The sequence below is a fragment of the Balaenoptera physalus genome, assembly GCF_965194825.1.
Source record: "Balaenoptera physalus genome assembly, chromosome: 10".
NCBI classification, from domain to species: Eukaryota; Metazoa; Chordata; class Mammalia; order Artiodactyla; family Balaenopteridae; genus Balaenoptera; species Balaenoptera physalus.
In genome coordinates, this window is record NC_138889.1 from 95,953,059 (window position 1) to 95,980,718 (window position 27,660).

Below are 27,660 nucleotides of genomic sequence, written 5' to 3' on the forward strand. Positions count from 1 at the left end.
ACCCAGAGCCTTTTTAGTGCACTACACTCCCCACATTGTCTACCAGAAATTTGGAAATTCTTTGTGTGCTTGTATGACCAAGTTTTTTTCCTGGATGAAACCTACTCTGTATCCACTTTCATTTTATGAAATAAAATTGACAATCAAAAAGGAAGCAAATAGTGTCAGAATTGTATCTCTCCCTTTGACTCTCTCTGCAACTTTACAGCAAGCACCCTTCCATCTTCTTTCACAAGACTCATATTATCAAGGAAAATATTCTCCAACAATGAGAAACAACCTTCCTCAGGGCACCAGGAGTGCAAATACCATAAAAAATATGTATATGAATAGGGTGTCTTCTTCTTCTTGACAAGCATCCTTGTTTTGTGTTACAACCCCCAGATAACTGAACTCCCTATTCATGCCTCTGTAAATAGCCCTTCTACTAAATTCTTCTCCAGTTAACTTACTTTGTGTGTGTTATCTGTTTCCTTTTAGCATTTTGACTAATATAAGCCAGTCCCTTTATCACTCTGAATTTCTTTTTCCTCATCAACAAAATGGGACTAATAGTATTTATCTTGTATGATTCTTATAAGAATCAAAATTTGTAGTCAATAAACAAAAAATTGACAAAGGCTAATTAGGTGTCAGGCAATTAGCTGGGCTCTAGAAATCCAGCAATGAATAATATAGACAAGGTATAACAGTTATAATACTGCTGTGTAACAAACCATCCCCCAAATTCCACAGCTGGAAACGACCATTTTATTTACTTATAAATCGGTAGGTCAGTAATTTGGGCTTGATATACCTGGGTGGGTTTTCAACTGACTTCACTCGGAATCACTCACTGTGGTGTCAGTCAGCTGGTGGCTGGACTGAGGCTGAATAGTCTAACGTGGTGTCATTCACATGCTGGATGTTGGTGCTGACCTCTGCTCTATATGGTTACTCATCTTCAAGAAAGCTAATCTTGGCTTCTTTACACGGTGGCCTTAGCTCCAAGAGCAGAAACTACAAGGCCTCTGAGGCCTAGGCTCAGAACTCAAAATGTTACATCTACTGCACTTCATTAATCAAAGGCCAGCCTAGATCCAAGGAGCTGAAAAAGCAGATTCCACCTTTTCTTGGAAGGAACAGTAAAATCTTATTTCAAATGGGGTATACACTCTGGTTTGGGAGGAGTTTGCAGCCATTTTTTTGCATTGTACTGCACAACGTTTTTGACTTCATAGAACATAGGCTCTGGTATGAAAAACTCCTGTATAATATAAGATGCACAATTTATTCATTCATTCAACAAAGATATATTGAGCACAAGGCATTGGGTGCATGAGATACACCAAACCATAGTAGTTAATCACAATCCAAAATAAATGAAAATATACCTTGCCAACCGTTGCTTTATCTCCAGTTTTGGTCAGAAATAATCAGTCAGAAAGAAAACTCCTTGCAACTAAATCCAAAGGCCCACACTTCAACTTAGGCAAAATATATAATGGATAATGACAGTAATTATATCTCCCTCCTTTCCTGCTGTTAACGTTATTGCCACCTCCCCTTGAATTGAAAAACAATGTCTTAACCCCACTCTTCTGGGTACCTGGCAAGTTTGTATCTGGACCATGCTTTGGTGCCCTCTTACTCCCATTCCAATTCCATAGCTTTACCTGGGCAATCTGGCACCAACAACAAGAGGGCACCCTCCTCCCCAATGCCCATTCATCTTATGAGGATTTCACACAGCAACAAGCTTGTCCAAGGAGTCATTGTGCCTTTTCTCCCCTCGATATCTTCTTTTTTCCTTCCAGGTTTATTGAGATATAATTGACATGGAGCACTGTATAAGTTTAAGGTGTACAGCATAATGATTTGACTTATATGCATCATGAAATGATTATCAAAATAAGTTTAGTGGACATCCATCGTCTTATATGGATACAAACTTAAAGAAATAGAAAAAAATTTTTCTTAGTATTTACTCTCTTAACAATTTTCATATATAACAGACAGCCACGTTCATTATATTTATCATGTATATTACATCCCTAGTACTTATGTACTTTACAGCTGCATGTTTCTACCTTTTGACTACATTCATCCAATTCTCCCTCCCCGACTTCTCACCTCTGGTAACCACAAATCTGGTCTCTTTTTCTATGAGTTTGTTTTTGAAGTATAATTGACCTACAACACTATGTTAGTTCCTGTTACACAACATTGTGATTTGGTATTTCTATAAGTTGCGAAATGATCACCACGATAAGTCTAGTTACAATATGTCACCATACAAAGATATTAGTTATTGACTATATTCTCCACACTGTACATAGCAATCTCTCTCTATAAATATGTAACTATTTTAAATTGCTGATCTCTTCGGTTCAAACACATTTTAACAACCCTGCATTTTTTACTCCCTCTGCCCCAGTATTTACTGTTTTTGATATCATATTTTATACCGTTTTATTTCATGCATCCCTTAACTATACTTATTGTGGATATAGATGATTTTACTACTTTCGTCTTTTATCCTTCCTACTAGCTTTATATACGGCTGATTTACTACCTTTACTGTATATTTGTCTTTACGAATGAGGTTTTTCCTTTCATAATTTTCATGTTTCTAGTTGTGGCGTTTTCTTTTTTGCTTAGAGAAGTCCCTTTAACATTCCTTGTAAGGCTCATTTGATGGTGCTGAACTCTTATAGCTTTTGCTTATCTGTAAAACTTTTGACCTCTCCATAAAGTGTGAATGAAAGCCTTGCTGGGCAGATTATTCTTGGTTGTAGGTCCTTCCCTTTCATCAATTTAAATACATTGTGCCACACCCTTCTGGTCTGCAGAGTTTCTGCTGAAAAGTCAGCTGATAGCCTTACAGGAGTTCCCTCATATGTAACTTTTTGCTTTTCCCTTGCTGTTTTTAATATTCTTTTTTTAATCAACATCTTTATTGGAGTATAATTGCTTTACATTGTTGTGCTAGTTGCTGCTGTATAACAAAGTGAATCAGCTATACGTATACATATATCCCCATATCCCCTCCCTCTTGCATCTCCCTCCCACCCTCCCTATCCCACCCGTCTAGATGGTCACAAAGCACAGAGCTGATCTCCCTGTGTTATGCAGCTGCTTCCCACTAGCTATCTATTTTACATTTGGTACTGTATATATGTCAATGCCACTCTCTCACTTCATCTCAGCTTACCCTTCCCCCTCCCCATGTCCTCAAGTCCTTTCTCTACGTCTGTGTCTTTATTCCTGTCCTGTCCCTGATGGTTCTTCAGAACCATCTTTTTTTTCTTTTTTAGATTCCATATATATGTGTTAGCATACGGTATTTGTTTTTCTCTTTATGACTTACTTCACTCTGTATGACAGACTCTAGGTCCATCCACCTCACTACAAATAACTCAATTTCATTTTTTCTATGGCTGAGTAATATTCCACTATATATATGTGCCACATCTTCTTTATCCACTCATGTCAATGGACACTTAGGTTGCTTCCATGTCCTGGCTGTTGTAAATAGTGCTGCATGACTCAGTTTGAATTACGGTTTTCTCAGGGTAAATACCCAGTAGTGGGATTGCTGGGTCATATGGTAGTTCTATTTTTACTTTTTGAAGGAACCTCCATACTGTCCTCCATAGTGGCTGTATCAATTTACATTCCCACCAGCAGTGCAAGAGGGTTCCCTTTTCTTCACACCCTCTCCAGCATTTATTGTTTGTAGAGCTTTTGCTGATGGCCATTCTAAACAGTGTGAGGTGATACCTCATTGTAGTTTTGATTTGCATTTCTCTAATGATTAGTGATGTTGAGCATCCTTTCATGTGTTTGTTGACAATCTGTATATCTTCTTTGGAGAAATGTCTATTTAGGTCTTCTGCCCATTTTTGGATTGGGTTTTTTGTTTTTTTTATATTGAGCTGCATGAGGTGCTTGTATGTTTTGGAGATTAATCCTTTGTCCGTTTCTTTGATTGCAAATATTTTCTCCTATTCTGAGGGCAGTCTTTTTCTCTTGTTTATGGCTTCCTTTGCTGTGCAAAAGCTTTGAAGTTTCATTAGGTCCCATTTGTTTATTTTTGTTTTTATTTCCAATTTTCTAGGAGGTGGGTCAAAAAGGATGTTGCTGTGATTTATGTCATAGAGTGTTCTGCCTATGTTTTCCTCGAAGAGTTTTATAGTGCCTGGCCTTACATTTAGGTCTTTAATCCATTTGGAGTTTATTTTCATGTATCCTGTTAGGGAGTGTTCTAATTTCATTCTTTTACATGTAGCTGTCCAGTTTTCCCAGCACCACTTATTGAACAGGCTGTCTTTTCTCCATTGTATATTCTTGCCTCCTTTATCAAAGATAGGGTGACCATAGGTGTGTGGGTTTATCTTGGGCTTTCTATACTGTTCCATTTATCTATATGTCTGGTTTTGTGCCAGTACCATACTGTCTGGATTACTATAGCTTTGTAGTGTAGTCTGCAGCCAGGGAGCCTGACTCCTCCAGCTCTGTTTTTCATTCTAAAGATTGCTTTGGCTATTCAGGGTCTTTTGTGTTTCTATACAAATTGTGAAATTTTTTGTTCTAGTTCTGTAAAAAATGCCATTGGTAGTTTGACAGGGATTGCACTGAATCTGTAGATTGCTTTGGGGAGTATTGTCATTTTCACAATGTTTATTCTTCCAATCCAAGAACATGGTATATCTCTCCATCTGTTTGTATTGTCTGTAATTTCTTTCATCAGTGTCTTATAGTTTTCTGCATACAGGTCTTTTGTCTCCTTAGGTAGGTTTATTCCTAGGTATTTTATTCTTTTTGTTGCAATGATAAACGGGGGTGTTTCCTTAATTTGTCTTTCAGATTTTTCATCATTAGTGTACAAGAATGCAAGAGATTTCTGTGCATTAATTTTGTATCCTGCTACTTTACCAAATTCATTGATTAGCTCTGGTAGCTTTCTGGTAGCATCTTTAGGATTCTCTATGTGACAGTTTTACTTCTTCTTTTCTGATTTGGATTCTTTTTCTTTCTTTTTTGGCTCTGATTGCTGTGGCTAAAACTTCCAAAACTATGTTGAATAATAGTGGTGAGAGTGGGCAAACTTGTTTTTTTCCTGATCTTAGTGGAAGTGGTTTCAGTTTTTCACCATTGAGAATGATGTTTGTGGTGGGTTTGTCATATATGGCCTTTATTATGTTGAGGTAGGTTCGCTCTGTGCCTACTTTCTGGAGGGTTTTTATCATAAATGGGTGTTGAATTTTGTCAAAAGCTTTTTCTGCATCTATTGAGATGATCATATGGTTTTTATCCTTCAGTTCCTTAATATGGTGTATCACATTGATTGATTTGCATATATTAAAGAATCCTTGCATTCCTGGGATAAACCCCACTTGATCATGGTGTATGATCCTTTTAATGTGTTGTTGGATTCTGTTTGCTAGTATTTTGTTGAGGATTTTTGCATCTATGTTCATCAGTGATATTGGCCTGTAGTTTTCTTTCTTTCTGACCTCTTTGGTTTTGGTGTCAAGGTAATGGTGACCTTGTAGAATGAGTTTGGCAGTGTTCCTCCCTCTGCTATATTTTGGAAGAGTTTGAGAAGTATGGGTGATAGCTCTTCTCTAAATGTTTGATAGAATTTGCCTGTGAAGCCATCTGGTCCTGGACTTTTGCTTGTTAGAATATTTTTAATCACAGTCTCAATTGCAGTGCTTGTGATTGGTCTGTTTATATTTTCTATTTCTTCCTGGTTCAGTCTCTGAAGGTTGTGCTTTTCTAAGAATTTGTCCATTTCTTCCAGTTGTCCATTTTATTGGCATATACGTGCTTGTAGTAATCTCTCAGGATCCTTTGTATTTCTGCAGTGTCTGTTGTTACTTCTCCTTTTTCATTTCTAATTCTATTGATCTGAGTCTTCTCCCTTTTTTATTGATGAGTCTGGCTAATGGTTTATCAATTTTGTTTATCTTCTCAAAGAACAAGCTTTTAGTTTTATTGATCTCTGCTATTGTTTCCTTCATTTCTTTCTCATTTATTTCTGATCTGATCTTTATGATTTCTTTCCATCTTCTAACTTTGGGGGTTTTTTTGTTCTTCTTTCTCTATTGCTTTAGGTGAAAGGTTAAGTTGTTTATTTGAGATGTTTCTTGTTTCTTGAGGTAGGATTGTATTGCTCTAAACTTCCCTCTTAGAACTGCTTTTGCTGCATCCCATAGGTTTTGGGTGGTAGTGTTTTCATTGTCATTTCTTTCTAGGTATTTTTTGATTTCCTCTTTGATTTCTTCAGTGATCTCTTGGTTATTGAGTAGTGTATTATTTAGCCTCCATGTGTTTGTATTTTTTACAGTTTTTTTTTTTCCCAGTAATTGCAATCTAGTCTCATCACATTTTGGTCAGAAAAGATAGTTGGTACAATTTCAATTTTCTTAAATTTAGCAAGGCTTGATTTGTGACCCAAGATATGATCTATCCTGGAGAATGTTCCATGAGCACTTGAGACGAAAGTGTATTTTGTTGTTTTTGGATTGAATGTCCTATAAATATCAATTAAGTCCATCTTGTTTAATGTATCATTTAAAGCTTGTGTTTCCTTATTTATTTTCATTTTGATTGATCAGTCCATTGGTGAAAGTGCGGTGTTAAAGTCCCCTACTATTATTGTGTTACTGTCGATTTCCCCTTTTACGGCTGTTAGTATTTGCCTTATGTATTGAGGTGTTCCTATGTTGGGTGCATAAATATTTACAATTGTTATATCTCCTTCTTGGATTGATCCCTTGATCATTACATAGTGGCCTTCTTTGTCTCTTGTAATAGTCTTTATTTTAAAGTCTACCTTGTCTGATATGAGTATTGCTACTCCAGCTTTCTTTTGATTTCCATTTGCATGGAATATCTTTTTCCATCCCCTCACTTTCAGTCTCTATGTGTCTGTAGGTCTGAAGTGGGTCTCTTGTAGACAGCACATATATGGGTCTTGTTTTTGTATCCATTCAGCCAGTCTATGTCTTTTGGTTGGAGCATTTAATGCATTTACATTTAAGGTAATTATCGATATGTATGTTCCTATTACCATTTTCTTAATTGTTTTGGTTTGTTATTGTAGGTCTTTTCCTTCTCTTTTGTTTCCTGCCTAGAGAAGTTCCTTTAGCATTTGTTGTAAAGCTGGTTTGGTGGTGCTGAATTTTCTTCTCTTTTGCTTGTCTGTAAAGGTTTTAATTCCTCTGTCGCATCTGAATGAGATCCTTGCTGGGTAGAGGAATCTTGGTTGTAGGTTTTTCTGTTTCATCACTTTCAGTATGTCCTGCCACTCCCTTCTGGCTTGCAGAGTTTCTGCTGAAAGATCAGCTGTTAACCTTATGGGGATTCCCTTGTATGGTATTTGTTGCTTTTCCCTTGCTGCTTTTGATATTTGTTCTTTGTATTTAATTTTTGATACTTTGATTAATATGTGTCTTGGCATGTTTCTCCTTGGATTTATCCTGTATGGGACTCTCTGTGCTTCCTGGACTTGATTGACTATTTCCTTTACCATATTAGGGAAGTTTTCAACAATAATCTCTTCAAATATTTTCTCAGTCCGTTTCTTTTTCTCTTCTTCTGGGACCCCTATAATTCGAATGTTGTTGCATTTACTATTGTCCCAGAGGTCTCTGAGACTGTCCTCAATTCTTTTTTCTTTATTCTGCTCTGCGGTAATTATTTCCACTATTTTATCTTCCAGGTCAATTATCCGTTCTTCTGCCTCAGCAATTCTGCTATTGATTCCTCCTAGAGAATTTTTAATTTCATTTATTGTGCTGTTCATCATTGTTTGTTTGCTCTTTAGTTCTTCTAGATCCTCGTTAAAAGTTTCTTGTATTTTCTCCATTCTATTTCCAAGATTTTGGATCATCTTTACTATCATTACTCTGAATTATTTTTCAGGTAGACTGCCTATTTTCTCTTCATTTGTTTGGTCTGGTGGGTTTTTACTTTGTTCCTTCACCTTCTGCGTATTTCTCTGTCTTCTCATTCTGCTTAACTTACTGAGTTTGGTGTCTCCTTTTCGCAGGCTGCAGGTTTGTAGTTCGCATTGTTTTTGGTGTCTGCCCCCAGTGGGTAAGGTTGATTCAGTGGGTTGTGTAGGCTTCCTGGTGGAGGGGACTGGTGCCTGTGTTCTGGTGGATGAGGCTGGATCTTGTCTTTCTGGTGGGCAGAACCACCTCTGGCGGTGTGTTTTGGGGTGTCTGTGAACTTATTATGATTTCAGGCAGCCTTTCTGCTAATGGTTGGATTTGTGTTCCTGTCTTGCTAGTTGTTTGCCATCGGGTTTTCAGCACTGGAGCTTGCTGGTTCTTGAGTGGAACTGGGTCTTAGCTTTGAGATGGAGATCTCTGGGAGAGCTCTCACCAATTGATATTATGTGGGCCCGGGAGGTCTCTGCTGGTCCAATGTCCTGAACTCTGCTCTCCCACCTCAGAGGCTCAGGCTTGACACCCAGCCGGAGGACCAAAACCCTGTCAGCCACATGGCTTTTGGGAAGTCTGAGGTCTTCTGCCAGCTTTCAGTGGGTGTTCTGTTGGAGTTGTTCCATATGTAGATTTATTTTCTTTTTATTTGTGGGGAGGAAGGTGATCTCCACATCTTACTCCTCCGCCATCTTGAAGGTCCTCTAATATTCTCTCTTTATCTTTAATTTTTGCCATTTTAATTACAGTGAGTCTTGGTGTGATCCTCTTTGAGTTGAGGCTCAAACCCAAACTTCCTGGACCTGGAAGTCTGTTTCCTTTCCCAGGTTAGGAAAGTTTTCAGCTATTCAAATATGTTCTCTGTCCCTTTCTCTCTCTCTTCTCCTTCTGGGACCCCTACAGTGCAAATGTTAGTATGCTTGATGTTGTCTTAGAGGTCTCTTAGACTGTCATCATTTCTCTTTATTCTTTTTCTTTTCCCTTTTCATCTTTAATGGTTGCCACTACTCTGTCTTTCAGCTCAGTGATCCATTCCTTTGTATCATCTAATCTGATGTTGATTCCTTCTAGTGTATTTTTCATTTCAGTTATATATTCTTCATCTCTGTTTGGTTCTTTACATGTTCTAACTCTTTGTTAGAAACTTCTAACTTCTCAATCTGGTCATACAGTCTTCTCCCAATATCATTGATTATCATTACCATCATTACTTTGAAATCCCTGATGGCAGACTGGCTAGCTTCACTTAGTTCTTCTTCTGGGGTTTTATCTTATTCTTCCTCTTGAATATATTCCTCTGTTTCCTCATTTTGCCTAAATTGCTGTTTTTATTTCTATGTATCTAGTAGTTTGGCTACATATCCTGACATTGAAGAAGTGGCCTTTTGTGTCCTATGTGTCCCAGTAGCACACTCCCCTTTGGTCACCAATGCTATATGCTCTACGAGTGCCCCCTATTTGGGCTGTATGGGTCCTTCTGTTGTAACAGACTAACCATCCAGTTGGTTGCTAGTCCTTGCCTTGTGCAGAGGCTGCCAGCCACTGGTGGGTGGGCTTGTTTCACAAGGCTGCTGGCTGCACATCCCTGGAGGGGTCCAGGGCTAGTGCTGTCCCACTGGTAGGCACATTCATGTCCCAGAGTCTCTGGCTGCAGTCCCTGAGGGTCCTGGGGCTAGTACCTGCACACTGGTATATGGGATCAGGTCCTGGACCCTCTGGTGGACAATCCCAGATCCAGGGGCAGCTTTGGGCTCAGGGGGTCTTAAGGCTGCAGGCCTGCTGGTGGGTGAGTCTATGTCTTCTCCCGGCTAGTTACTTGGCCTGAGCATTGCTGTACTAATGCTGACAGGCTGGTGGGCAGGGCCAGGTTCTGGTGCTAATAAGCTAGAGGAAGGACTCCAAAATGGTGCTTGTCAGCACCAGTATCCACATGGTAGAATGATCTCCCCAAAATGCCTGCTCCAAGGGTCTGTGTCTCCAGGGTGCTCTCCAGTTGCCTCCTGCCTCTCTGGGAGACTTTCCAAGATCAGAAGGTTGGTCTGACCCAGGTTTCTTTCAAATTACTGCTTCTGTCTTGGGTCCTGAAGCATGTGAGATTTTGTGTGAACCCTTTAATAGTGGAGTTTCTGTTTCCCACAGCCCTCTGGCTCTCCAAAAGGTAAGCCCTACGGGCCTTCAAAACCAAATATAGTGCAGGCTTGTCTTCCTGGTGCAGGACTCCCTGGCTGGGGAGCCTGATATGGGGCTCAGACCCTTTGCTGCAATTGTAATTTTCCTCCTGTTTGTGGGTCTTTTCCCAGGGGTATGGGTTTTGACTATACTTCATCTCTGCCCCTCCTACCCATCTCACTGTGGCACCTTCTTTATATCTTTAGTTGTAGAAGATATTTTCTGCTAGTCTTCTGGTTTTTACCATCAATAGATCTCTATAAATAGTTGTAATTTTGGTATGCCTTTGGGAGGAGATGAGCTCAGCATCTTTCTACTCCACCATCTTGGCCGCTCCCACCCCCAGATATCTTATTAGTAATTAGAGGTGTTTTAGAATGACAACAAATCATTATTTTGCATGTAGAAGAGCAAGCAAAACAGGAAGAAACTGGGTCCCCTTCCAAATACTGGAATGAATGCTAACTGGATGCTATTAATGACCTCTACCACTAATGCTCTCTATTCTTCCAAAATTCCCAGCTCACAATATCTGCCAGTTTTGCCCTCTGGCTGCCCCCCAAAATGCACTGGCTCAGAACAATTGTGGGGAATACATGAGGCACAGGTCCAAGAATGTTAACCCAGATAACCCTTGTTCCTACTAAATGGTCATATTGCTCTCACTTATCTCATGGTTAAACAATTCTAGACTTCCATCCTTGACCCAAATTAATGTTGCACTCTAAATAAAGCCTTTGTGTTTTTCATCCTTCCATTCCATCTGTCTAAATGTTTTGGTGTACCTGGCCAACTCCTTCTTGTACTTAAAGTACTAGCACAAATATCAGCCCTTCTCTGAAACCGTGCTCTATTTGCCTAGCTCAAGCTGACTCATTCAACACTTGGAATACCATAGAATTCAGTGTACACATCAATCATTGTCACATCATGTCAATTTTCTTTTTACAAATATTTCTTTTCCTCACTTGAAAGTCATCTCTTAAGTAAAGAGATTTTTGTTTCATGATTTTCTCTGCCTCAGTGCCTGGCCAAACATGTGTGTAACTTCTATGTTGAATGGGATTAGAATTTAAGTTTGTTTTTAGCTTGATATCTAATTTAACAAGATCTCTCCTCCAATATGTCCATAATGACTCTTGGGCTAGAGATTTTTAGTCCTCCACTGGCACTCAATCAGCTCATTCCATTAAATGCAAAACCAATCTGGAATAGCTGCTCTAAGAAATTAAACTCTGTTCTTCTCTTTCCAAAAAAAAAAAATCCTACAAACTCTCCAGTCTTCAGGGAGGTATTTCATATATATACATATATATGATTTTCAATGAAGAAAAATAAATAAATGGTTTCCTTAATTAGTCCCGCATAGCTGAGTCTGTCGCTGTTAAATCCACGGCTGTACTACCTCAGTGCTTAAATAAAAGGAAGGGAAACTCTGAGCCTAATTCACCTTCTTCATAAGGGTGAAGGTTATATTTTTTCAAAAGGCAACTAATAGGAGTATTTCAAATAGAACATTTAATATTTAGGGTTCTGAATTTCTTCTTAACAAGTTGTTTTGATTTAAAGGCAAATGCACTGTCTAAGAAGAAATTCTTTGCTGGACATTTGGATCCTATAGCATCCTTATCCTATTCCTCTCTTTGCCAAATCCCACACTGGTAAAATATAGTTAATTGTAAACAAAGGAGAAAATAGTCATTAAATGGAGGAATAAAGACTCAGATTTTTATTGCTCTTCCAGAAATTCAATCAATCAACAGTTTTCTTAGAATGATCTACTAGAAAAACACAAAGAGAAAGTTTACTTTAAAAAAATAGAATAAAACTCATTTTACCTTGAATTATCATACGGGTTCATTGAACTCTTTTGTTTGTAAAATAACTTAAAATTTTGAAAATTGAAAAAGGTACAGTAGACTCAAATGGCAAATAGTGATGGATATTTTCCTGGAATTCCAAGGCTTAAGGTATATTTTGTTTGTTGTCTTTGTGTTTTTGATATTGTTGTTGTTTGTTTCTGGGTTTTTTTTGGCAATTATTTCTCTCCTGCAGGGATGTATAGTCAAATCACTGTGTTTCTAAGTTACTTCGAATAGTCCTATCCTAAGATAGAAATTTGTTAATTAGCTTTTTGTTTTGATTTGATTTTTAGGATTGCTTTTAAAATTTTAATTTTATTGTGTAATTGTGTATAATGCTTTCATGATTCCAAATTCAAAACAACCAAGAAGTCTAGACTTAATACCCTCCCCCTTCATTCTATTCCCTTTCTTTTCCTATAAAGAAACATTTAAAAATATATTACGGTTTATCTTTTTTTAAAATATAAGCATATAATAAGTATAGTTTAGGTTCTATACTTCAATACAAGTATACATATTAATAACCCCTTTTTCTTAAATAACCAGATCTATAGATTGTTACCTATTTCTGTGTAACAAACCACCCCAAACACAGTGGACTGAAATAGCAATCATGTATTTGTTCATGCTGGTTGTTGGCTTGATCTCTTTTTTCCTTGTGTTGTCTCATCCTGAAGGTTAGCTCAAGCTTTTTTACACAGCAGTTCTATGGTAGCAAGCAAAAGTAGAAGTTATAATGCCTTTTGAGACTTAGGCTGAAAAGTTTCACATCTATTACAGTGTATAGGTTTAAGCCGCTTCCAAAGCAAGTCCAGATTCATGAGGTAGAGAAATAAATGCTACCTTTTCAGGGGAAGAGCAACCAAGGCACACTGTACAGAACACGCACATTGTAGGAAAAAATCTTTGTGACTATCTGATCTGTTCTCAGGACCTTCTTCCTACCCATGTCTGAAAAGGTTTCAGTAAAGCAACGCATTAGCAAAAGGGAATGATAAGTGTCATGGGCTCTAGTCAATCGTGTTAGCAGCTAGTCTGCCTTTTGGGGGAGGAAACATGGAATAAGTGTGGAAAGAGGGGCAGAGTTCTTCATAAGAGTGTGTTTGCTGCTTACTCAGAAATTCAATTGTGTTCTTCCAAACATAGTTCCCATTTTGTGAAAATGTCCCCTTAATCCCCATGAAACTAAGGGAAGTGACTTCATCTCTAGTTGTCCTGAGTTCATCAGTGAATGACATTCTTATGGTAACTCTTTCTCAACTAGCAGTGGTTTTGAGATATAAATTGGCCCAAACTAAAGGAAAGTGTGTTCCTGTAATTCTTGGCAGAACAGTTTCTCTCTCACCCCTGCTGGACATGAAAAAGAATCCCTTTGGTCACAATTTTTTTGCAAAGTATTTAAACAGCAATAAAGGCAACCAGCCTTTGAGGAAGCCAATACTGAGGATAGAAGATTGGAAAGACAATAAGAACCAGGCACTCTGATGATTCTATTCCATTCCATACCTGGAGCCTGCCCTGCTGGACTTTCACTTATGCAAGAGTTCAACACTTTCATTTCTTAAAACAGGTTAAGATTATTTTTGTTATTTAACTTTGGATTCTGCAATCACTAGTACGGGGATTTGAGTTTAGAAAATTATTTTCATATTTATGATATATTTAACATTGATGCTACCTCATTTGCCTACCACTAGTGAGAAAGGGTCTATTGTTCTCAACACTATTTTGGAGTTAAAGAATCTGACGCTCAGAGAATGTTAAAAAAACAAAATGAGACAATGAATGAAACAGTGTGGTAGACCCAGTCCAGAGCCTTAGAGTAGAGGTTTGATGAATGTTAGTCTTAGGATGATATTCCCATTTCCCAAGGGCCTTACTACAACATTCCTAGCCCCAAACCTTATTACTAAAATTTGCAGATTCACAACTTGAATTCAAATTCTATTTCTTTCTCATTATGCCACCGTGCTTATAGTTGGTATTCATCTCAGAAATTCTTTGGTGAGACCAAACTCTTGAAGGAAACAGTGTTCTGGGACAAGGAGAAGTATTTTTTGAACATTAGAATACTCCCCTAGAAAGGAAGACCTAGAAAAAGATGCTTCCAGGGCAGCATAAGGGTAATATGTATATAAATATGAAGAAGACAGTAAAAGTGACCTAAAAGGAAGCGGAAACAGATTTAGAGCAGTGAAAAACCTTGAAAAGAGCACTGATTTTGGAATCAAGCAGCCTGGTTTGAAATCACAAATATTCCTTGGATATTATCTCTTCAAGACAATATCTTCCTGATTAACACAGGGGTAACAATATCTACCTAGAAGGTCAAAAACTTATTAAACGACAATATATAGAGCAGGGGTCCCCAACCCCCAGGCCTGCTAGGAACCAGGCCGAACAGCAGGAGGTGAGAGGAGGGTGAGAGAGTGGCGCTTCATCTGCCTCTCATCACTCGCCATGGCTCACATTACCGCCTGAAACATCCCACACCTCCACCCCATCCATGGAAAAATTTTCTTCCATGAAACCGGTCCCTGGTGCCAAAAAGGTTGGGGACCACTGATATAGAGGATACCTAGCACAGGTTCTACTTCATATCTGGTACTCCATAAATGTTACTGTAAAGACATGCTCTGGTGTGAATGGACCCAAGCTTTTGGAATTCTGACTAGAAGTGTGTGTGTATATGTCTTTAGGAGTGGACTTCCATTTTATAGCCAGAAATATTCTCCTGCTTTTTTACAGACAAACTCTTGATTTCAACTTTGGGGCAACACTTCCTTTCTCTTTTATGAAAAGAAATATTATATTTGTAGTTTGTTGATGTAATAGTAAAGCAAAACAAAAGGAAAGGAAAGAAGCTTGAGATAAGGGATAGCTAAACTATACTACACAATATTATATTTCTTTTTTTCAGGAGCGAGAGAATATGCTTCTTTCCTAAATATGGGTTAAACTTTCCTCTCTCCAAAAATCATGTTAATTCTTGAGAGATATGCATGAGCTAGCTATTATTACCCACTGGAGACTGGCATAGAGAGACATGCTGTTGGCAGGAAGTTCTCAGAGGCACAGCCTCACCGCATGATGTTCAGGAATCTGGTAGGGAAGACTGAAGCCCAATCTGTATCTTCCACTGAAGTCCTCCATGTGTTATTTTCCTGAGCTTCAAAACTCAGACTTTGGGAAATGTCCTGTACTTGGAATGTGCCATTCAAATGGCCTGGCCAAAGACATGTTCTTTGGGTAAGGGGAGTTGTTTTGATAAAGACAGTGAACATTCTGGCAACCATCGTGGGCATGAGGAATATTTCAGGAGAGTGTAAAGACTCAAAATTGGAATCCTCTACACAAGATAGGTTCAAAATCATTTCCATGTATTCATTTTTTTGTCCACTCAATAAACATGTATTGAGTAGCTATTATGTAGCAATTACTATTCAGGTGTTTGGAATAGAGTCATACAAAACCTCTGCTTAAGGAGTTTCACTCTAGTTGGAGATATGGACAATAAAAAAGTAAAACAATACATAAGCAATATGTAAGCAAATAAATGCAGGTAATAATCATTACTGTGAAAATAATATTTTCTCTGATCAAGGAAGACCCCACTGAGAAGGTAACATTTGAGCAGATGTTTAAATAATATAAAGAAGCAGAGTAATGGCCCCAACAAAGAAGACCACATCCTCATCTCTGGAACCTATGGATATGTTATTTTACATGGCAAAAGGGAATTTGCAGATGTGACCTTTAGGGTTAGGGACCTTGATGTGGGGAGATGATGGTCCATGTGGATGACCCACGTGGACCCAATCTAATCACTGAGTCTAAAAGTGGAAGAGGAAGTCATAACAGTGGGTCAGAAAGATGTGGCATGAGAAGGACTGAACACACCGTTGCTGGCTTTGAAGATGGAGAAGAGAAACCACAAGCCAAGGAGTGTAGTTTGGCTTCTAGGAGCTGGGAATGGAACTCAGCTGACAGCCAGGAGGAAAACAGAGACCTTGGGCCTACAGTCCCAGTAACTGAATTCTGCCAGTAACCGTAATGAGCAGTAAATGAATTCTCCCCTAGAGCCTGCAGGAAGGAATGCAGCCCTGCTGACCACTTGATTTTAGCTCCATGAGAGTCATACTCGACTTCTGACTTACAGAACTGTGAGATCATAAAAGTGTGCTGTTTTATACCATGAAGCTTTGTACAGCAACAACAGAAAACTAATACACATGAAGAGATAATAGAGGCCCGCATTCCAGACTGTGGGTACAGTAATGCACAAGCCCTAAGATGGCTGAGGTGGATAGTGACATCAGCACAGATTTTTGCAATATTTAGACACTCTCCAAAATGTCAAGATGTACTTGAAGAAGGAAACTTGGTAAAGATATCTAATGCCTCACCATCAACTGAGGTACAGGTTTAGGCTTTTATGAGCTGGAGAAAGATGAATTATCTCACAAATTTGTGAAACCTAGATATCTGGGTTTTATTAGTAATGCTTCACAGCTGGAATTCATACCAAGTCTCTCAAACAGAAGTTTGCTGTTCGGCAAGCACTGGAGTTCCAGGGTAGAAATCTTAGCGATAACAAGGAACCAGCCTGAAGAGTCCATTTGTATTATGAGCATTTGATAAAAAGAAAAAGGATGGAGGCATTACTCCATCAGTGCAGCAGCATAGCTGTATGATCCCCTTAGTAGGGTGGGGCATCTGACAATAAGTAGAGCATTGGAAGGGTGACCCTGGTTGAGCAGAAGAGGGTGTTTATGGTCCTGAAAGAGCTTTTCTTTTTCCAAGAGAGGGAAGAGCCTTTCTGAGGGAGGATGCCATTAGCTTTTTCATAGGGGACACTGACGCAGGCAATTTAACCACCTTTCAGAAGCAATCTCTCTGCTTTTCTATTTTACTGTGCTTCATTTCAGCTCTTCTCTTTTTCTCTAAATTGTGTAACCAATTGCAAACATGTCCGAGGAAAAGGGGAGAATAGATGCCATCCTGTACTCTGGCTTCCAGCCATGTGCTGCCCCTTCCCTGCTTTTACAGACTATAAACTTCACACCAGCCAGCTGAGAAATGGCCAAAGTGAAAAGCAATTTGCAAGCGGGAAGCATCCTGGCTGTCATTATTAACCTGTGGTAAAGGCAGATGGGACATGTGCAAGGGTCTGGGGAGGGAAATAAGGAGACAGTGGACACACTAAGAAGCTGGTGTGGGTGGACACTGCTTCTTGAAGAGGGAGCTGAGATGAATAGAGAGAAATGCAGGCATTAATGCTTCCTATATATACATCCTGGCATGGAATCGGGGTGAAGGCTGAGGAAGGGCCAGCTGGGATGGCACAGCATAGTGGTTAATAGTCCTGGCGATGTGAAGCCTGGGTGTAGGTGCTTGCACTGCCACTTTTTATCTGTATGACCTCAGCAATTAATGTACATCTTCTGCACCTAATTTCAATATTGTGATGATTGCATGATACTACATATAAAGTGCCAAGGACTTACGTGCTCTTGGTAAACATTAGTAAATGCTATTACTATTCTTGACATGTATTTTTAAAGGGTGGCTAGGTTCTAAATAACTTTTAGATACTTTGCTACAACTAGGAAGTGAGTAGGAACACACACTGTGCCTCAGAGGAGACACATCATATAATCAACAAATGTTAGAGCTGAGAGACATTTTGGTGATCAATGAAACCAATCCCCTTAATTGACAGGTAAGGAAAATGATGCTCACAGTGTTTTCTGATTTGTTCAAGGTCACAAAGCCAGTAAGGGACTAGGCAGCCAGGTAAAGACGGGACGTCTCATTCTCATTCTGTGACTGTCTAGACACAAAGTGTTTGTTGTTTTTTCTACATGATTTGAAATCATTGCCTTCTATGATCCATAAGACTGAGACCACGGAAATCACATACATGTTCCCACGTACCGCCAGCTCATGCTGCATTTTATCCCCACCTGCATTACAACTTCTGTGGGGAGAATAGCCTCTGCCTATCTCCTATTTCTTCACATTTTTCATGTTTCCAGGAAGATAGCTGTGGATCTCCTGAGTCACCAATCCCAGTGGAATCATCTGATTCTAATAGTTTTAATATTTTTAGGGGGAAAAAAAGATGTATTTCAATTTAGAGGTTACAAACTAGCTGTAGCCAAACCACAGACAGTTTTGGTTTTTTTCCAAAAATGTTGTGAACCTTTTGAATTCGACAACCTGCTCCAGTTTTCACAGGCTCCGCCATTCTCCTTCTTAGACTCAACTTTATCCACACATTTACTTATTATTGTGTCTGGCTGGGAACTGTAGATTTTATGTAGTGACTCCTGGTATGTACGAGCTTTTTCTAATTAAAAAAAGTATGTACTTTCAATAAAGCTTTCTATTTAGACATTCCCATTGCATTAATGAGAAGCTGTTACATATTTTCTGAGTTTAAACTTCTGGATTTAAGTAAAGAGGGCTTTCTTCACCAGGACGTGGCAATTTAATGTGATATCCTAACGAGAGTTATAAAAACTAATATAGTTGTTGCTGGGAAAGTATCTTGTAGATGTAGTTAACATCAGTAAACTTTCAGTAAAAAGATTGCCTCAATTATGTGGGAAGGCCTCATCCAATCAGTGGAAAGGCTTTAAGAGCAAAACAGGTTTTCTGAGGAAGAAGAAATTATGCCTCAAGACAGAGTTTCCAGCCTGCAGGACTGCCCTGTGGATTTAAATCTTGTGGGCCCCCATAATTGTGAAAGCTAATTCTTTGAAATAAATCGCTTTATACAGATTTAAATCTATATAAATATATATACTGTTATATAATATATAAATACATATATCTTATTATATATATCCTACGGGACTGTTTCTCTGGAAAACCCTGCCAGTTCAGAGGGAAAGTAAAACATTAGCCAATGGTTCATGGGAGACATTACCAAATGTTTTAGATAAGGTAATGCTAGCCGCTAAAACAGCTGGACCATGAATTTCTACAGCTTAACCCGTTAGAAAATTGTTTCTCACTCACACAATGAACATCTAACAGGTGGAGGTGGGGAGAAGAGACCCAGCATAGCAAAGGCTTAGAAACTATGTGACATCCAAGGTCACCTACAGCCAGCAGAGAGGGAAGAAATAGAATGGAGGATCCAGTGAAAGGTTTTCTAAGCCAGGATCACTTCTATACACATTCCATTGGCCAGGATTTGGTCATCTGGCCATACCTAACTTCAAGGAAACACGAGCTAGCTCTTTCCCAGGAGAAACTGGAAATGTGCTTGGCAAATAGTTAGCCATTCTCTGTCATGCAAAGTCATTAGTAGAGAAGCTTCTTGGAAAATATCATGTATTCTTGCTAGGACTATCTTGTTTGTTAAAATTTTGTGACTAACTTGTTATGTATTGTGGTCTCAGTACAGGAACAAATATAGAAAATGGAAAAAAAAAAAAAAAAAACCAGAATGAGATGGCAAAGAAAGCAAAGTCTGAGGCAGGAGACAATTTAAAACAGCAATTAGAGTCTAATTAAATCCTAAGTTTGGTATCATTATCAGAAGTGAAGACATAGCTAATTATGCTGAAAGCAAGTTTCAGTTCAGGTTATGGTCATTCAATAAGGGAATATTTTCTTCCCAGCAGAAAACACTAATTTTGAAAACCACTTAAAAGATTCTCAATAATGGATGGTATGTATGTGTGTGCATTTTAATCTCTTTATCCATATTGTCTATGTGGTATTTAGTCTTTGTACTTAAATCAACAGTAATTGTTTGTTGTAGCATGAGAAATTTTTGGCTCATTGATTTTCCATAGCACTGAAATGTCACATTAGCTCAAGGTGAAAAGCTAATAGGATGTGAATAATGATAATAATAATCAGAACGATAATAGAAAGAATCATACACCTGAATGTACATTAAAATCCTCTACTACTCTCAGGGCTCTGGTGACATTTCAAACAACAGGAGAAGAGAGAGAAAATGGTTTGTTAACATCATTCTCTCTGGAGGCCACTTCAACCTTGGCTGCACATTTTGGTATAGATGGCAATTTACAGAATGAATGAATGAGAACCAAGGACATGGGTCCCACCTACTGTGTAACACCCCCCCCCCCCCACAATTTTACTCTGTTTCCAGGTACAATTCATTAATGTTCAGTCTTCCACATTCCTGTCTGAGATACACATTTGGACTTACAAAAGTAGAGAAATCTCAAAACAGGCATTTGGAATTTGCGATATGCACAGGATTTGGTCATCCGGCCATACCTAACTTCAAGGAAACATGAGCTAACACTGAGTAAATGCACTTGAGTTAGACATAGCTTGGGATCCCAGGGAGACTAGTTATCACCCAGACACCCAGAACATTCACTGAGTCTCAGAATTTTCGGGCCGAGGACCCTGGCTTATGCTAATGATATTAAAAAATAAAAATGAAAGAAAGAGTCTCAGATCCTGATCCCACTTAAGCAAAGTAATATCTTACTTTGCTTTTTAGGTATTCTAATTCCCTGCTGGTAATTGTGGATTCATAATTATAAACAAATGAATTTATTATTCTATTATTCCAGAAAGTTGCTTCAGAACCCAGTCTCCCCCCACCCACCTCCCACCAGAGTCTGTTTAATTCCACTGTGATACCTTCTCATGGAATTCTAAATTTCTATATTATAGCACTTTGTCACACGTCAAATGGATTTAAAAAAAAAAAAAAGGTTAATGTCTTCTTTCCCTCTAGACTGTATGGTAGGGGATACAGTTCCTACTGTCTTTCAGCTCTGCATCTTCAGGACCCAGAAGAGGGTAAAGACAGTGGCACTCAATCAGTGGATGCTCCGTGACTGACCTGAGAGTGCCCCATTCCTCCCTATGTAGGGCTGACAATGGTTTTGCTTTCAGACTGAATTTTACCGCAGTATTTCATTCTAAATCTGCAACTATCTACCTCCAGTCCATCTTACTCCATCATCTGTTCAAGTGATCTCATAACTCTTGACTATATTTTTATTTGTTCAGAACAGGCCAGTCTTTAACTCTTCAGCACATTGTTCGTTACTACCTGTAAGTCCTCACTCGTGCCATGTTGGTGTTACATTACACAGGCTTAGTGTTAGGCTTACATTATAATGGGAACAATCTCAACATTTCCAACTCTTCCTGTTGATTCCAACTGTTCTTAAAGACTTATGGGCACTGCAATGAGATAATGATGACATGCCCCTAAACTATTTTTTAAGAAAAAGAGGTATAACTTTTCAGAGACAAACTATAAAATCAACACAAGATGCATCACAGCAGTGATACACAATTAAATGGAAAGGAAAATTCCCAGACCAGATCAAGACTTGATACTAATCAAACTAAAGAGGTTGAGCACATCTGAAGCGTCACATTTGGAAATAAATTCTTAGCCATGTTTTATGAATACTGACTCAAACTCTGATTAAAAGGAAGGGTTCTAAATTAATTAACTAATATCCTGGTCCTCAGAGACAGTATATCACAGAAAATAGTTATAACATTAAATTGTCCACTCTTATAACTAATTTTTATTATGAATCTATACTCATCAAGCTAGCCTCTGATCATTGGTTTTTAATAAGGAGATGAAATCGTCTTATTTATCAAAATATTGACCAATCACTTTCATTTTGATATACATACTTTAGTCTCTTGTGAATTTATTCAGCACGAATCAGTGTCCCTGAATAACCCAACTCAGCTCACTGACAAGTTCAAGTTTCTGTACCTGCAAAGCTGAGGAACTTTGGTGTATTAGTGTATTACTCAGGGTTTCTAGAGAAACAGAGCCAATAAAAGATATATTAATAGATAAATGATTGATAGATATAGAGATAGATATCTCATATCTATTTACTTATATCTATATTTGAAAGTGATTTCTTATAACATTTTGCCTTACATGATTACAGAGGCTGAAAAGTCCCACGATCTGCCATCTGCCAGCTGGAGAGCCAATGGTGTAGACTGCAGTCCAGGTCTGAATGCCTGAGAGTGAACCAGGAGCCCTGAGGACAGGAGAAGATTGATGTTTCAGATCAAGCAGTCAGGTAGAGAGCAAATTCAACTTTCCTCTGCCTTTTGTTCTATTCTGGCCCTCAGTGGGTGGGATAATACCCACCCACATGGGGAGGGCCATCTCCTTTACTCAGCCCACCAATTCAAATGTTAATCTCTTCCAGAAACACCCTCACAGACACACCCAGAGATAATGTTTAACCAGCTCTATGGGCACCCCATGGCCCAGTCAAGTTGCCACGTGAATTAACCATCACACTTAGACTTCTACTTCATAAGACTTCTACTTCTAAGGTAATGTAGGCCTATTAGATTTCTTGAAGGTCAATCAGGCAACTTTCCCTGGAAATAGTCTAACATCTCAATCTCTACATTTTCTTTCTCTCACAGTTACATAAAATTCATCACCCCCATGGAGTTCTTTGTGACTGACCCTAGCCCATACCACAGGCACCTTATTTTGTGAGCATTTTGGGCTAGACGACTGTTTGTATATACCAGCAAAAGAATGCATGATGGTAGTTTGTTGCCATGTAAAATAATGATGATTTTTAGGATTATGTAATACCAACATGGTATGAATTCTCATTAACTGTAAACTCTATTTTCTGACTATTACCATGCACTATAATCATCATGATCTATAATCTCTCCAGGAATTACCAAAACAGAATGAGCTCTCTCTTCCAGGTCAGAAATAATACTGAAATCCTAAAATCATCTCTTTTATATGATAAGCCCTTTGGGAGTTAAGGGAGACCCATACCATAGGCACAGGTCTTCAGGGACTGGTGGATTCCACACCTTTGATAATGGCACTAAGCAGAGACACAGAGCAAACAGGCAAGCTAATTCCTAATGTCAGAAAGCAATTAGATATGCTAATTACAAAATAATATATGTAAATGTTCAAATGTATGTGTGTGTGATCATTATCCACCACACAGTGAAAATCACTTCCTTTTTACAGAATTCTCTTCTCCCCACGGTATTTCCAACAGATGCAGGACCCTACATGTACCACTTATCAACTAGAATACCATCTCAAATTGGCCTTTAAAGTCCTAGCCAGGGTCAGAAATGACTGACCATTTGAGTGCTATGGACTCCAGTGCAATAAACAAGCAATAAACAAGCTGTTGGGTTTCATGTGTTATAAATTCTCTGATCGAAATTTGGACACTCTTAGTAACTCAAGAATACTTCTGACCAAGCAGTAAATAGTAACACTTGAGGTGAAAAGGGAGTTGCATTCTGATTTAATCTTAAAGATTAAAGATTAAAGGATCCTTTTTCCTTTCACTCCCTCTCTTCCTTTAACCAACTGTGAATCCTTAGCCAGCAGTTTTTCCTGTCCAATTTCCTTGAGCTTCTGTATCCTTATCTGTAAGACAGGAATGATTCCACTACTTGATATATCTTAAAACAAATTACTGAGAGAAATCATATTGAATACTGAACATGAGTGTTGTAAAACATATAACAAAGTACGTAAAGACAAATAACAATGCAGTCCTGTAGAAATTTAAATTCCTGCCAATTTATATCCTGTATATATACACAGAACTAGGAACCTGAAAATTGATGAAAAAAGATCCTGCTGAATTGAGATTTGAATTAATTTTTGTTTTCATTTTTTCATTCCTTAGCTCTGAAAAGAGAAGAAAATACTGTGTGATGAAATGAGAGAAAAAGCACAGGTGAGAAAAAATGAACACTGTAATCTAAAGAAAATGGATTTAGACTGTGAGTTAGAACTGCTTCTGGTTCCAATTCCCCTGTGTGAGTCTTTGGCCTCATTTTTCTCCACTTTCAAATACATATTTCTTAGTTCTCTGATGAAGTTACTATATGAGAAACTTGGGTTATCTACTTAAACTCTAGAGAATTGGCAGGGGATGGAAGACCAAGGGAAATCTCATTTTTCAAGGAGAGATGAAGAGATGATACAGAAAATAGAAGACAAGTTAGTTACCAGTAGCACCATCCATTTACAAGGGTCTTTAGAGTTTATGCACAGCATCTTATACAATCTTCATGCCACCTGAGAGGTGGGTAGAATTACTTTTTCTTAAGGAAAAAGAAATTGAAACTCAAAATATTTACACAAGACCAAGGACACACAGAGCTAATAAATGGCAGCCTTGGATAGAATAATTCTTACTTCAGTGCTCTCAATGGATGGCAATCAGAATCGTTAAGTTGTGCCATTTTTCAAGATAAAATAAATCCAGGGGTAAAAGACACATAACTCATGCACCAAAAGATCTAGTCATCTTTTCCCAAATTAAAAGAAGTTGGCAAGTTGTCAATGCATGAGTGTATATGTATGTGTGTCTGTGTGTGTGTGTAAATAACTAAGCAAGAGTAGAAACAAATTTCCATTTTAGGAGCAATCAGATTATCACCTAAATAGGATGATTTACAAATGTCTCTGCCCCAAAACAGGAGGGTGGACCCCAAAAGTTACCAGTTCAAGTTAGTAATTAAGAGCATGCATGGCCTGAAGCCAGACTTCTTAAGTTTGAATCTTTCTTACCTCTACAACTTACAGCTATGTGACAAGCAAGTTATTTAATCTCTTCATGCCTCAGTTTCTCCTCCCTAAAGTTGGAAAAATAATCGTACCTACTTGTTGTAGGTATTAAAATAATACAGCACATGTAAAGTTCTTAAAAGGGTGCCTAGCACTCGAAAAACAAACATATAATGTAAAGGAGAAGTTTAAGGGCCCCTCAAACATACTCAATACAGGCGAGCAAACTGGCTTCTGCAAGGATCATAGCTATAGGCAGTCAGGTAATAAGAGTTGTTTCTTGCTGGACTGATTAAAATGGAAAGAGATCAAACAGTTTATTGTTTCTGTTTGTTTTGTTTTGTCTTTAAACTGCTGTAGAGTTATTCTTTTGTTATCCACCACATAGTACTTGAAATGTTCTTCTACCTATAATCCACTCTTGATCAACTTTATTTTTTCTTCTCTTCCTCTGGCTCTTTGAGTCTTCCCCCTTAGTTCACATTAGTCAAAGGGGTTAGAAACAGAGTAGGTAAAACAGAAAGGAAAGTATCGTATAGAAATCTGCATAAGGCATCTATCTTTTAACCCAGATGTCAGGGTTTTAATTGATAGTTACACATTATAATTTATTTCTATTAACATTGTCATTAATGTTTGATAGTGATACAATTATTTTACAACTTAAAATGGTAATCACATGCATTGTTTTCAATCTTCTCAACAAACCTGGGATGGTAGACAAGACAGGTTTTAGCCATTTTTACAATCTGAAGGAAATGAATCTTTGGTGGCAGAATTTCAGGCTTAGTAACAAGGAGTGGGAGAGTCAATTCTGTGATGTAATATACAGGAAAGATTTTAGTTATTTATTTATTAGTAACAAGTTATATACTTCTTTTTTGCTTCCACTCTCTGAAAACTACCTGGGAAGAGAGTGGAGAAGAACAGTAATTGACGGGATATCAGTCTATTCTGATAAATATCAATCCCAAACTATTTCCTTCTCGCTTAAAGTGGTCTCATTTTGGGCAGTTATTTGGTCAGCTCTAGGTATCAGTATTATCTTTTGCACTCCAATTGTTCACTACCAGAACTTTTGGGAGACTTACCAGCAGAAGTGTGTGTGTGTGTGTGTGTGTGTGTGTGTGTGTGTGTTGAGATGGCAAATGGAGGGAACAGTCTGAATACTTTCCCCTCTTCCTGTGAAACACAGTGACTGCTCTTGAGAATAACTACCCAGTTGGCAAGCTTGTTATCTGCTTCTCTATCTCCTCCCCCTTTCCAATTTCTCATCTAAGCTCCTGGCAAAAAAATACTAGAATCTTGTGGGACACATATTAGGGTTATTTGAGGGTTCATGGAAGCTGCTCTTAGAGTAGATGCCCAGCATTGGTGACCCTGGAAAGAAATGATTCCTCTGTCTCTCCATGTCACAGAGCATCTACTTAATTTTCTGCCTAAATTCCCTTGCTCGGGTATATGGCTGCTCATTTAGGGGACTCACAAAGGGCCTTAAGCTCTGCTGCTTTTCACAGTATCCTTTCTACCCAGAGAAAACTCCTGTGTCCTTGCCAAGTTGTGGGAAATCAGGCTGCCCTGGGTCCCTTTTTTCTTATCTCTCTCTGTCTCTGTCTCTATTCCTCTCTCTCTTATGTGAGTGCACACATACACGTTGCCACTCACTGACAATACCAGGAAAGACTACCAATTTAGCTCTGAAACTTTTGGAAAAGCTCTGTGAGATGGGACACAAGTTAGATCTAACACCCTTATCCCCTTATTCACTACATACCACCCATACAGAGGGATAAATGCTTCAAAAATTTTGCTTTCCCTAAGAAAATAACTTCTTTCTTTGACTTTTGGCTGATTGCTTTCACCTTTTTCTTTGCAGTAACTGCCAATCTAGTCCAGCTTCACTGGAACATGTAGACAGAGAGACACCACAAATTAGTCTTTCTCTGGCAGGAAATTCCCTCCTTTTTAATCGCTTTCTGTTTAGTCAACAGACAGGACCAGCTAATCCTGCACAAAGAAGAAAAGTTCCCCATTATCCCTTTGCCTCTAATATACATCCTAACAATGTGTCGGTCTATCTATCTATCTATCATCTATCTATCTATCTATCTATCTATCCATCCATCCATACATACATTTCTGTCTACCCATCTATTCATCTAAGCATCTATCTTCATTTCAAATGTATCACTTTTCCATGTGTTGTATTGAAATATAGAGCTTGCAGACTCAGTCTTTGAAAGCTCAGGACATTACCTTCTTACAAAACTGCATCCAGGCCATATCATTTCTAAAGTTTTGAATTTTTTGTTTTTAATTCAAAGCTAGTTGTTTGAACACAGTGGTAACTTCCCAATTTCATATCTTCTCAACACCCTCTCCACAAAACTCGTAGCATCAACAAAAATAATATGCCTTAACATTACTAGAAAATAAAAAAGCAGGACCACCTTTAAATTAATTATAAGTAAATTTAAAAATTTCAATTCCAAAATTCCAAAGGGCTCCCACACATTGCTTCAGGCTTGTAGATATGGAGAATGGGATAGAAGAGACTTAAGGGGCTTAATGAAGAGGACACAGAAAAAGCACAGACAAAATCACCTGAGAAAGTGACAGTCCAGTATTAAATGCCAATATGGTGAACACAAGTCAGACCTTGGTGGTTCGCAGTACTGGCTACAGCAAAGGAGCTTGGCAGGTAGTGGCAATCACACAGAAGAATTGCTTTTAGAGGATAATTGGATACGTAGAGGATGGATGGTACTCCTTAGCAATGAGACAGCAAAAGGAAATAAGGAACAAAGTGGGGGGAATTAAAGATCACACAAACAAAAGAGAAATAAGGCACATCAACCTTTCTTCCCCCAATCCCACTAAATTTCTCCTTTCCTCTGCAAAAAACCTTGAACTTGAGAAAACTATAACACTAAACTCAAAAATGAATTAAAAACCTCAGCAAACATCTGGAAATGTGAAGATGAAACTTTGAATCAGAAATATACTGATCGGGACTTCCCTGGTGGCACAGTGGTTAAGAATTCGCCTGCCAATGCAGGGGACATGGGTTCGATCCCTGGTCTGGGAAGATCCCACATGCCATGGAGCAACT

At 38.4% G+C, this 27,660-nt stretch overlaps 1 long non-coding RNA gene across 2 annotated transcripts in view; it reads right to left on the reverse strand.

Moving 5' to 3' along the window:
• The window catches only part of LOC309636891, a 410,385-nt gene that overhangs the window by 279,008 nt on the left and 103,717 nt on the right, over window positions 1-27,660 (reverse strand). For both annotated transcript variants that reach the window (XR_014250277.1, XR_014250280.1), the window contains exon 2: window positions 21,897-22,002. This is a non-coding gene — a long non-coding RNA (uncharacterized lncRNA). The remainder of the gene's footprint in view (window positions 1-21,896; window positions 22,003-27,660) is intronic.